This window comes from Cygnus olor, chromosome 28, assembly GCF_009769625.2.
Source record: "Cygnus olor isolate bCygOlo1 chromosome 28, bCygOlo1.pri.v2, whole genome shotgun sequence".
In the NCBI taxonomy this organism is placed as follows: Eukaryota; Metazoa; Chordata; class Aves; order Anseriformes; family Anatidae; genus Cygnus; species Cygnus olor.
This window is the reverse complement of record NC_049196.1, coordinates 703,077-713,765: the sequence shown is the minus strand read 5'-3', so window position 1 is coordinate 713,765 and position 10,689 is coordinate 703,077. Positions and strand designations below refer to the sequence as shown.

General features: G+C 57.5%; 1 long non-coding RNA gene across 1 annotated transcript; it reads right to left on the bottom strand.

Annotated features, from left to right (window-relative positions):
* Nucleotides 1–8,440: 8,440 nt before the first annotated feature.
* On the bottom strand, nucleotides 8,441–9,651 carry LOC121060762. The gene is made up of 2 exons (XR_005814921.1): nucleotides 9,473–9,651; nucleotides 8,441–9,239 (listed from the first exon to the last, which is right to left on the bottom strand). It is a non-coding gene; the product is annotated as an uncharacterized LOC121060762 (long non-coding RNA).
* Nucleotides 9,652–10,689: the final 1,038 nt, after the last annotated feature.

Genomic DNA, 10,689 nt, shown 5'->3' with positions numbered 1-10,689 from the left:
GCATTCTGCTCAATTTTTGTTCTTTTACATATTTGTTAATGAGCCTCTCCAGGGTAAAGGTGAAGCTTATGGTTCACTTCTTGGAGAAGAAGCCAATTTCATATTCCTGGGTTATGTTGTGGCTGCTCAGATACTCTGAGATCCAGCTCCTGACACAGAGCAAGTGCATATCCTGCACAAGCATAAAAACAATCATCGTGGTGTTAATGCTGTGAAAATTCTGGCAAACGTGCTGTTCTTCTGAGGCAAAAACATTTTATGGAGATGTTGAGAATGGGCTGAGCGTCACTGAAGGGGGGCAATTCTTCAACATACCTGTCACTGTGTCCAGGGCACACCTGGGCTCGGGTTGCATCCTGCCAGAAAACTGACCTGAGATGAAGATTTCTGCTTGGTCTCAGGACCAACGATGCACCACTGCACAGGACGTAATCCCCTGACTAAATGGAGATGCCTTGAGGGCTTCCTGCAGACAGCCTTGGAAAGCACTTAGGAAAGGTAGCTCCACATCGGCCTTGGGGCACAGCTCACACATGTGCTGGCTTGAAACCATGGCTGTGACGGACACCCCCAGCCCGCTGATATTTGCCACGTCCCCCTGTCACTCACGTATGTGACCACAGATTCATCTACTTGTTCACCATGGCAAACACATGGCAGAAGGCAACACACCCCCATGGTTCTCCACCTCAAAACCAACAGCAGCCGAGGGCCCACAGGCAGCACACCCATCTCCACGCCACCAGCTGCAGGGGGTGTTCAGCAGCATTCCCCCATCCTCTGCTGCTCCCCGCTCTCCTTTCCCCCAGAATTTGGCCAGCCTTTATGACAGCAACTACTAAACTCACAGCGAAAAATCCTGCATATAACGCCCAGCTGCACAACACTCGAGCCATGCACATTCTCCATCTTCTATGTGGCTTGTGGAAAACTGCACGTACCAATCCCCCGTGCATGCCCGAAGCACACAGAGTGTGCAGAGATGGGCAGACACAGCAGCAAGCAGCAGTGACACACGGCACAGCCCTGAACATCCCAACGCTCGTGGTGCTGGGGCCCAAGCACAACACTCAGCAAGACCCAGCGGCATCCCAGGGATGGGTTCTCCACACCCCCAGCACTCAGCGCACACCCAGTACACACCTCCACAAACACACGCTTCCTTCAGGGGAGGCAGGATGGTGAAAACAGCCACTGCTAGTCCCAGGGCTCTTTAGTTGAAGGGAGCTGTAAAAGGAAAGCTCTCTGCCACATCCCTTTGGACTAACTGCCTTTGAAGCGATTTTACTCCAGGTTCTCTCGCAGCTACTGTCAGGTTATTCGTTCTCTCTGTCAAAACCTTTTTATTCACTGGCAATCTCAGCAGGGTTCCTCACTTGTTAATATTGCTGATTAAATTTCATCGTCTCTAATGTAAATATTCAAAGAGACTTTCCGTCTTCCCACCATTTAAATAGCACAGACCACGCACTTACACACGCCTGGTACAGGAATTAATTGGAAGGGACTAAATCAGAGGTGCTTGCGCAGGGCACATGCGGATGGGGACAGACACGACACATTCCCAGGCACAGCAGAGGACCCCCAAGCAGCTTGCCAGCCCCCCAGCACTGACCCGGACCCACCCTATCCTGCCTCCGGAAGGAAGGAAGGCAGGGTGCCTCATGTCCACCTGCAGGGCGCCTCATGTCCACCTGCAGGGCATCCTGGCTGGGCTCCAGTCCCACAAACCTGCTGCAGGGAGGAAACCAAGCAGGACTGAAGTGAAAACCCCCTTCGGCACACGTCGCCTTTCATCCCAAACAGCAAACCTCGGGGCAGCTGCTGACGGCTGCGGGGCAGGTGAAGGCACCATGGAGCAGGCCTGGTGCTCCTCCAGCTGCTGGTTCCTTGGTTAGCTCCAGGCTCAGTCCTGGGGAGGAATTGCACCTCCTGGCCCTGATAACCCCACCGAAGAGGGACTCAGCTGGGGCTGAGTCACTGATTTTGGACCAGGGGCTCCTCCCCACCAGCACCCTCTATTTATTAAGCACCATTTAAGATTACTTTCAGCTGCCTCCTGTGGTGCAAGGCTTTGGCGTGACTCCCCTGCCCTGAAGACCTGATGCTGGCAGAGGGCGAAGCTGGTGGTAGTCTCAGACAGCCACCGGACTGCTCATAAAACCCTTTCCTCCGCAGGTTCCAGCAATATTTCCTCTCCTGGTTATAGGAGAAAGCAGTCGCTCCTTGAAGGGCTTTACCTCTTGTGTTAATAGGAGTTGCTTAAGGAGAGCACTTCTAAAGAGGGTCATAAATCTTTGATGAGGATTCACAAACGTGCCGAGCAACGCCAGGCCAGCTGAGAGTGAAAGAGGGAGACAGATTATTCCAGCAGTGCCTGGAGCTCCTTCTGCAAGGCAGGGGCCCAGGAGCCACAGCAAGACCCTGCTGCTGAAGGCGAATCTGGCCAAGGGGTACCGAGAGGTTTTGGTGTCAAGCACAGGCTGGCCTCCTCTTCCTCAGCCTCCCTTCTGGAGCCTCCCATGGGTGCATCCTTCAAAAGGGAGCTGGGCCCTGGGTTAAGAAGTGCTTACCCTGCGTGTCTACCGATTACGAATATTGGGTGCTGCTGCTGTACGCGTGCTTGGAGATGTGGTGGTCTTTCGCCTGCCCCTTCCTCTCCTGAGGAAAAAACAAACAAAAAAAAAACACCCAAGACTGGGCATTTTGCTGAAGGACAGAGATATATCCTGGGCCATCAGACACCACTAAGAGCTTCATTGCTCTGCTCGCTGCTGCTCTGTGCCAGCAGTGCCCAGCAGTACATTTTCTCCGCTCTCCTTCTCCATCGAGTCATTCCGTCTGTCTCTGGACAGAGGAATGGCATTCTTTTCTCTGGCATATGACAGACCATAAATCCTGATAAGTATTGATTTCAGCTTCAACATCACCGGCCAAATACTGACATCGCTTAGGCAAAGGGGAGCACGGGCACGGTGTGTCGCTTCTGCTGCTGGGGACAGCCGCAGGGAGGTACAGGGAGACGGAGAAGCGCTGTTATCGATTCAGCTCCACGTTGCGAGGCCCTTCCCCTTCCTGCATTAAGGGCTAATTTTAGGCTGGGATGATTTGATAGCGCTCATCATGCAAACCTGCTCTGTTTCCCATCCGAGGCGGCCGGCGCTGGGCGGCAGCAGGGGCTGGCACCCCTGGGTGCCACTGCAGCCCTGTCCTGTGCGCTGCTGCCTCTACACCGCTGTCCCCACCTCTCCCCTTCTGTCCCTGGAGGCTCTGGCGTCATCCCTCCTGCCACGGGAGAGTTCAGGCAGGGCTGGATGGAGACAGTGCAGGGCACAAGGTCAGGGGGAACCCAAGGCTTGTCCCCAAACCAAGCTGGGACTCGAATCCAGAGCTAATTCTGAGATTCCAGAGCTGATTCCAGGAAATCTAACCGGGACGGCGTGGGCAGGAGCCTGGAGCCAGGACAAGGCTCTGCCCTGAGCTGTTCCCTGTGCAGCTGTGCAAAAGCAAAGAGGTACTTGAGGCATTGCTCAACAGGAGGATGGAGGAGGAGGGTGAGCTCATCCCAGCCTTTCTCGCCCCAAAATGAGATCCCACTGGTAAGAAACACCGGTAAGAAACACTGCTCAGAGCTACGCTGGAAGCCTGAGATCTGGGGGGGCATGGAGCAGGCTCTGTCCCAGCCCCTAGCTGGAGCCCTGGATCCCTGCTTATCCCCGGAGACAAGGGGGTAGAGGCCGGTACCCCCTGCCCTGGGGCAGTCTTGTGCTGTGTTCCCCCTTCTTGCTGCCACACTGTGAGCACTGCAGAGAGCAGCGAGGTGTCGGGCCAAGAGGAGCTGCACAAAGCCAGGCGTTATCCTCCACCCATGCTGGGCACGAAGCAAAGGCGCCTCACTTTATCACCGCAGGACAAATCGCAGCGCTCTCCGGGGGGCTCCTGCAAACCCATCCCACCCTGGCACTGCTCCCTGAGCCGGCAGAGCTGCGGTCACCCTCATCCCTCCAGCTTTGCCCGGCACCGCCGCGGCTCCGCTGCCAACTGAGTCACAGCCACGCAAGGCCCTGGCTGAAATGACGGTGCAGAGCCTCGATGCTGCCTGGTCTGAGCAGGGCGAGGCTGCTGGCACGAGCCCAGCCTCCGGCCCTGCACGCATCCAGCAGAAATACCGCAGATTGCCTGCAGCCAGGCAGGGGAATCAGAGATGACGGAGGAGCAGGGACTGGGCAGCAGCCAGGGGAAGGGAGGGATGCTGTGAGCTCCCAGCTACCTGGTGCAGCATCCCTCTTCGCCAAGGGGAGCACCAGAAATGGGGGGAGGAAACGCACCCCACTCCCTGCCACGCTCACTCCAACCCCGCTTCCCTCCCCTCTGCTTTCCTGCTCACTTCCAGCCCCTCCTTGGGCGAGGGCTGGAGCTTAAGCACAGCTCCCACAGGTGCAGGGGGAAAGCTACCTACCCAAAGGGCTTCTTGCAGCTCTTTCAGCCTGCTGAGCAGTTCTCCCTACAATCAGAACCAGCTGCATGGCCAGCCCAACCCCAAGGAGGCTGCACGGTTTAGTGCCATCAGCCCCCGACCATGGGGGATGCCCAAGGTCTGGAGGTAAAAGAGGGGGGAATGGGCAGCCTGCGAGCATCACCCCATCTGCAGAGCTTTTAAAAGTTTGGCACCAGGTGTACGGGGCCCGAGGGGCGTGCAGGACAACTGGAGGCAGGCGGGTGGCACTGGCAGGGCTCCTGAAGGATCTGGCCTCTGCCTGACCAGCACTCAGTGGGTGCAGAGCCTGCGCTGGGAGCCCAGAGCAGCGTGAAGAACGGTGCCTTTCCCCAGGCTCTGCCCAGCCCAATCTTCAGCAACCTGAGCATCAGACCCCTAGAGTCAAGTTCCAAAAGCTCTGCCAGTTTAGGGCTGGAGAGACATTTGTTGTCATTTGGACAGACGGATGGTCAGCCCTGGCTGCCCCTAGACCAGCAGCACTCATCTTTCAGCTTCTTGACTCGTGGCAGCATCATTCAGAAAGCCTCTGCCTGCGCACTCAGGGCAAGATGGAAACTACGACCTGAGCAAACCTGGTTAACCTGTTGCTAATGAAGGCAGCAGCAAGCTGCCTGGGTGGGGAGCATTTCCAGGGCTCTCCTCCCATGCAGGGAATCACCTCCCGATGCCATCCCGTGCCTCCTGATCCACAGCAAGCTTCATCCCTGCGCTGCTCCCGCTTCATGCACGGGGCTTTGCAGCCGTCAGCTGGGGCTGGCTGCATTTGCGAGCCCACCCAGCTTACGCTAGCGATGTGTCTGTCGTTCAGGAAGCGGCACCAAATGCTCCGAGTACATTCACCATTTAATCTTCTGCCACTAACGAGCCAGCCCCCCGAACTGCTCTGTAGCTCCTTCTCCTGCAGACTGTTCCATGGAACAGCTAAGTTCGCAGTTCGCTACGAGAACACGTCATTGTCATTACTGATAGAGCATCATATGCTCCCCATCCGCGGGGACAACTTCAGACACAAGCCTCTTCTTCAGGGATGAAACAAATCTGCTATTCCAGCTCTTTAAGCGTGGCAACAAGCAACATGCTGGAATATCTGAAAGTACATCACTTGAGTCACCCTAACCTTTCCCGTCTTCAAACAGGGCTGGTAATTTTGGTTGCCCACACCCAGCAGAGCAGGGTGTAAGCGTGCCGGTGCTGTGGGTCAGTTTGCAGCAACCACAGAAATGGAGATGAACTCTCTGGGAACCCATCGCAGCCTGGTGAGACACACACTCCTTGCCAGAGGCAGTTTGGAAGTGCAGATCCCTGTGCCCAGACAGCCTGGGGTAATGCACCCTTCTCCCTGACACTCGGGCTCGTTCCTGTTTTAGTCTGACAGGGGACAAGGGGATTTGCAGGAATGGTGGAAGAAATGGCCCACAACGGGGCTCCTGCAGAGACAAAACTCTGCAACAATGGCTCCTTCAACCCACTTAAAAACAGCCGTCTCTGGTCCATCTATTCCCGTTTTCAACAGCAGGCAGCGGAGGGAGGGTGGAAGAAGAGGGTAAGCTCCCTGGCATGCGTTCCCAGCCCCCATTGACCTGTGGCTCGGGGATTTCCCAAGCCTAAGATGGCATCTTCAGGTTTAATGGCCCTTGATGCATTTTTCATCCATTAATTTGTCCAGCTGCGATCTGACTCCACGCAGGCTGATAGCATCCAGAGCGTCCTCACCTAACCCCCCATGCTAAGTCAAGTATTTCCTTCGGGTTGTTTACAAAACCAAGAAATCTTGGGAAACCAAAGCTGGAGCACGGCCCTTGTGCAGCTCTGGGTTCCAGTTTGCAATCAAATGGGACGCGCAGGGGCTGGGAGCCAGGCTCTGGCCGAGCAGAGGCCATGCGAGGAAACGCTGCTGCTTTAAGCTCCAGAGCAATGCAGAGCGGCTGCAGGAACGCTCACCCTTGCCCCCATCCTCAGCCTCGGTCCACGCTGCTCCAGAGCTCCCTCAGGGCTGGGATCGCCCAGGCATGCAGCAACACATGGGGCTCAGCTCACGCCTTCTGTGTCCCACCCACACTCCCCTCCGTCCCTCTTGGGTCTCCTCCCCACGCACACACACGCATCCCTTGCTTTCGCTGCTGCCGATGGCCCAGGCTCCTCTCCTGGCCAGGCTGGGGCCCCGAGCAGATCGTCTCTGCAGGGATTTAGTCCCGTGGAGATGCACAGCCCCCCAGCACCGCTCCTGCTCCTGTAGCAGGCATGGGTGAGGCTGCACAAGATGCTGCAGCAAAGCAGAGGGCAGCAGGACACGGGGGCTCGTGCCTGGGGCCCCCTTCCCCCATATTTCCCATTGCACATTCCCCTCTTCCAGCTTTCCAACCTCCCTGGCTCTCTATTTATATCAAAGCAGTGTGCCGGCAGGGAGCAGCAAGCAGACCTATTAGGGAGGGCTAGGCTGCTATAAATAGTGCCATCAGTAATTAGCTGCAGAACTATTCGTTAAGTAGGGAAGCGCGTAAACAAGGACCAGAAACACCAGGCCATGGTTCATGGCCCACCAGCCCCAGGGTCTGAGGGGATTTAGAAACCTGCCGGGGAGCGGGAGGAAGTTTTGTGTCCCCGCTGGATCCCACAGCGAGCCTGGCTTCTTGCTGCCACCCTGTCCTTGTCCCTACAGTCACTTTGCTTTCGTACCTTGCAAGGCAAAACCCGTGTCTGCTCCCACGTCTGCTTCGCCTGCTCAGCCCCGGGTTGTGGACACTATGTAGATGTCTCCAGGAAGGTGCCCAAACCTGAGCAGCCTCCTCCGAGGACAGCGCAGCCGCTGGGGAGTGGTTCCCTCTCCAGCCCCAGCGCGTGCAGGGGGAGCTCGGGTCTCCTGCAGACCCTTCGCTGTGCACATCAACGCCTTGGTGTCTGCATGCATGAGCTGGATCCGTCCTCCAGCTACCAGAGCAGGGCGAGAGCAGGCTCCCCTCGTGCCTTCAGTCCCTAAAGAGGGCGATGACCCATGCCTCAGCGCAGTGCAGGGAGGTAGGAACACGTGGAGAGGTCTGGGGATTCCTTGGAAGCTGAGAGGAGCTGCCCAGGAACAGGGGCAGCCCCACGAGCTGCCCCCCAGCCCTGGCCAGGGGCGTGCAGGAGCTGGGCTGTGCCCAGGGCGCTGTGCTGGCCCTGCTGGTCTGCAGCACGTGCACACGTACACGTGTTTGCCTACCAGATTGGCAGCAGAGCTGGCTGCTTGCGTGAGTCAGGCTCCTCTGTGGAAGGGACATGGCCCCTACCCCACATGGGCCATATGTCCCCAACCCAGAGACCTCTCAGGGTGTTAGCCCCGTCCTGTCCCCGCTCCCCAGCTGGCTCTGCCACGCGGCCCTCCTGCACATCCTGCCTCCGTGGGCACCAGCTCTGAGGCCACCAGGGCACAAATGGCAGGGAACAGACACATTTCTTGCTCTTTCTGGCCATTTTATTAGCACAGTTATAGTCCCCAGGAGCGCCCAGGCCACACGCAAACGCAGCTCAGGCAAGCGGGGTGCGATTTGCTCCCTGGGGATGCATCGAGCCTGGTGAAGCCCCAGCACGGAGGCTCCCCGAGGCCCTGGGTCCCTGCCAGCCCACCCACCACCTGGTGCCACGCTCTGGCTTCCGTCCGCCTGTTCCAGCCACCCCCTGCCTGCCTGCTCTGCTTCTGGCCCCTGTACTCGCGTTGAGCAACAGCTTGCTCGGCCCCCTTCCCTGCTGTTCCCCGGCTGCTGCTCCCCGGGAGCAGAGCGAGCAGACATCAGCCTGGCCACGGCCACCCGAGCAACTTCACGCTGGCTCCACGGGGGCTCCAAGCAGACCCACGGGTCTCCTCCATGAGATCCTGGAGGGAATCGCCCCCGTCTCCCTTGCAGGAACATCGCCTGAGTCCAGAATCATCACGGGAGGATGGAAACGAGTACATTCAGCCAGGACTTGCCACCAAAACTTGAGGCTTTAATTTCCCAGAGCTGCTCCAGGAGCTACTTAGCAGAGCGAGGAAGGGAACATGGGCCCAGCTAAGCAGCTTGCGATGGCTGGCGGAACGTGGACAGATCCAGCCCGGGCCAAACATCTGCAGGACGCTGCTCCGCTCCCTGCAGAGGAGCATGACTTGGCGGCCCCTTCCCTTGGCCCAAAAGCACCGACTGCACTGAGAGGTTTGGGCTCTGCCAGGGTCCCTCATCCCCTACACAGGCACACCACGGCTTGCCCATTTCCACTGCCTGGCAGTAGGATACACCCCACTGATGCCAAAATATTTCACATCGGTGCCTGGAGCTTCGAAAACGACCCATCTCCTTCATCTGCAGGAGCACGCAGCCCAGCAGCCTTGGGCAAGCCCCTGTGCCTTGCGCTGGACACCTCGGCATGCCTTTTACCAGCTCGTGCAGGCTGTACCTCCCATCTCTGGATGTGCACGGTGCTGGACAGCGACGGTTCCCTGCCCGTGGGAGGACTGACAGCCAGGAGCAATTCCCGGAGGCAGAAGGCTGTTATTTGTGGCCCGGTGCCAGGAGCTGGAAATGGTTCTCGGGAAGGAGCTCATCAGTGCTCGAGTTCCTCCAGCCAGGGCGTGCAGGGTGCTGTGGACATGCACAAACATCAGAAAGGTGAGCAAAAACGGTTCCCATTTCAGACGACTTCATCTCTGCCTGGCTTTACGCGTGTCCCTTCCAGTCACGGGTGGCGGCTGTCCCTCATGGTGCCACCAATAGGTTCCAGGGCCAGCAGCCTACAGAAATACACAAGAAATGGTGACACGTGGTCCTCCCTGAGCTTCCCACGAGACCAGAAGAGGAGGGATCGGGCAGAAGCCCATGCCTGTCACAGCGAAGGACAAGCTGATTTACACGCTGCTGCCATCCTCCGAGTACAGCCGAGTTAAGGGGGCTGACCACTCCTGGTGTTCAGACTGAAAGATGCCTAGGGAAAAGCTGCTTCCCTCAGCAGAGACCTTGGCCTCACTTAGGTGTAAACGATCAATGGACAAGGTAAAGGCAGTCACCGAAGGACACAGGATCACCAGGAACTGGGCCTTGGTCGTGCTCTGAATCAGACAGCATCAGCCGAATTGAGAGGCGGGGCTGCTTTCCCTGCTGATGCTCAGGAAACATCCCCGAGGGCCACGGGAGATCCACGTGCGAGCAGCACAAAGCAGAGGTCGGCTGCCTGTGTTTGGGAATCTTGGCCAGCAACTTCGCAATCCGATTTCACCCTTTCATGTTGCTCTCTGTATAAGCATGGTATCCACAAAAAGTCAACCCACATAGACCCTGGGGTGCTCTGACTTCCCTTGAAGGCAACTTTCAGCTGGGAAGGGTGTGTTGGAGCTCCCAAGACACCTTAGGCTAACGGCACGCTGTGGCCAGCAGCTTCCCAGCTCTGCAGCTGTGACAGAAATCATTTAATTCTCTTCATTCCAAAGTTCCTCATTTTAGTGTCACTGGAAATCCCCTGTTCCTAAGACACGTTGTTTTCTCATCATCTCAGGAGCTCGCGTCATCACTGTGTCCTAACGCCTCTCATATGCTCCCAGTCTCAGGTCAGCGATCCCAGTTTCCCCGTCTCTCTTCCCAGCAGAGTTTTGGGGACTCCACGCCTGGGGAGAGGCGTTTTTGTCACCACCCTTTATAATGCTCCCATTCTCGGTTCTGTCCCCTCACTCTGAATTATCCCCACACGCAGCTCCCTAAAGAGCTCCGCTCTGTTTGGCTGAAAGGTTTTCAGGCTCTGAGAGGGGCTCATCCATCAGCCGGAGATTTGGCAGCTTTCCTGGGACTGTCAGTTCCCAAGAACAAACAGCTGCAAAGGCACCATCCTCTTCCCGGCATCGGGGAGGAGCACACATGGTTTCAGCCCATTGCAGGGAAACAGCCAAGCACCAGAACTGCCCTGGAGCCAGCAGCGCTCAGCTCAGGGGCTGTCTCCGGACCGGACCAGTCCCCTGCTTGTCCCCGTGTGGCTCGGAGACGACGGCGCCCTCCAAGCATCCCCGCGGTGTGCCGGGACCAGAGCTGAGCTCAGCACGGTGCTGCGTGCTCCCATCCGGCACAAGGACATGTTGGGTGTGTGTCCTCAGGGGACACAACTGCATGACAAGAGCCTTCCCCCTTTGTGCATCCACATGCAAAAACCCTCTCCGTGACCGTCAGCTCTCCGCCCATGCCCAAGGAGCACGTGCG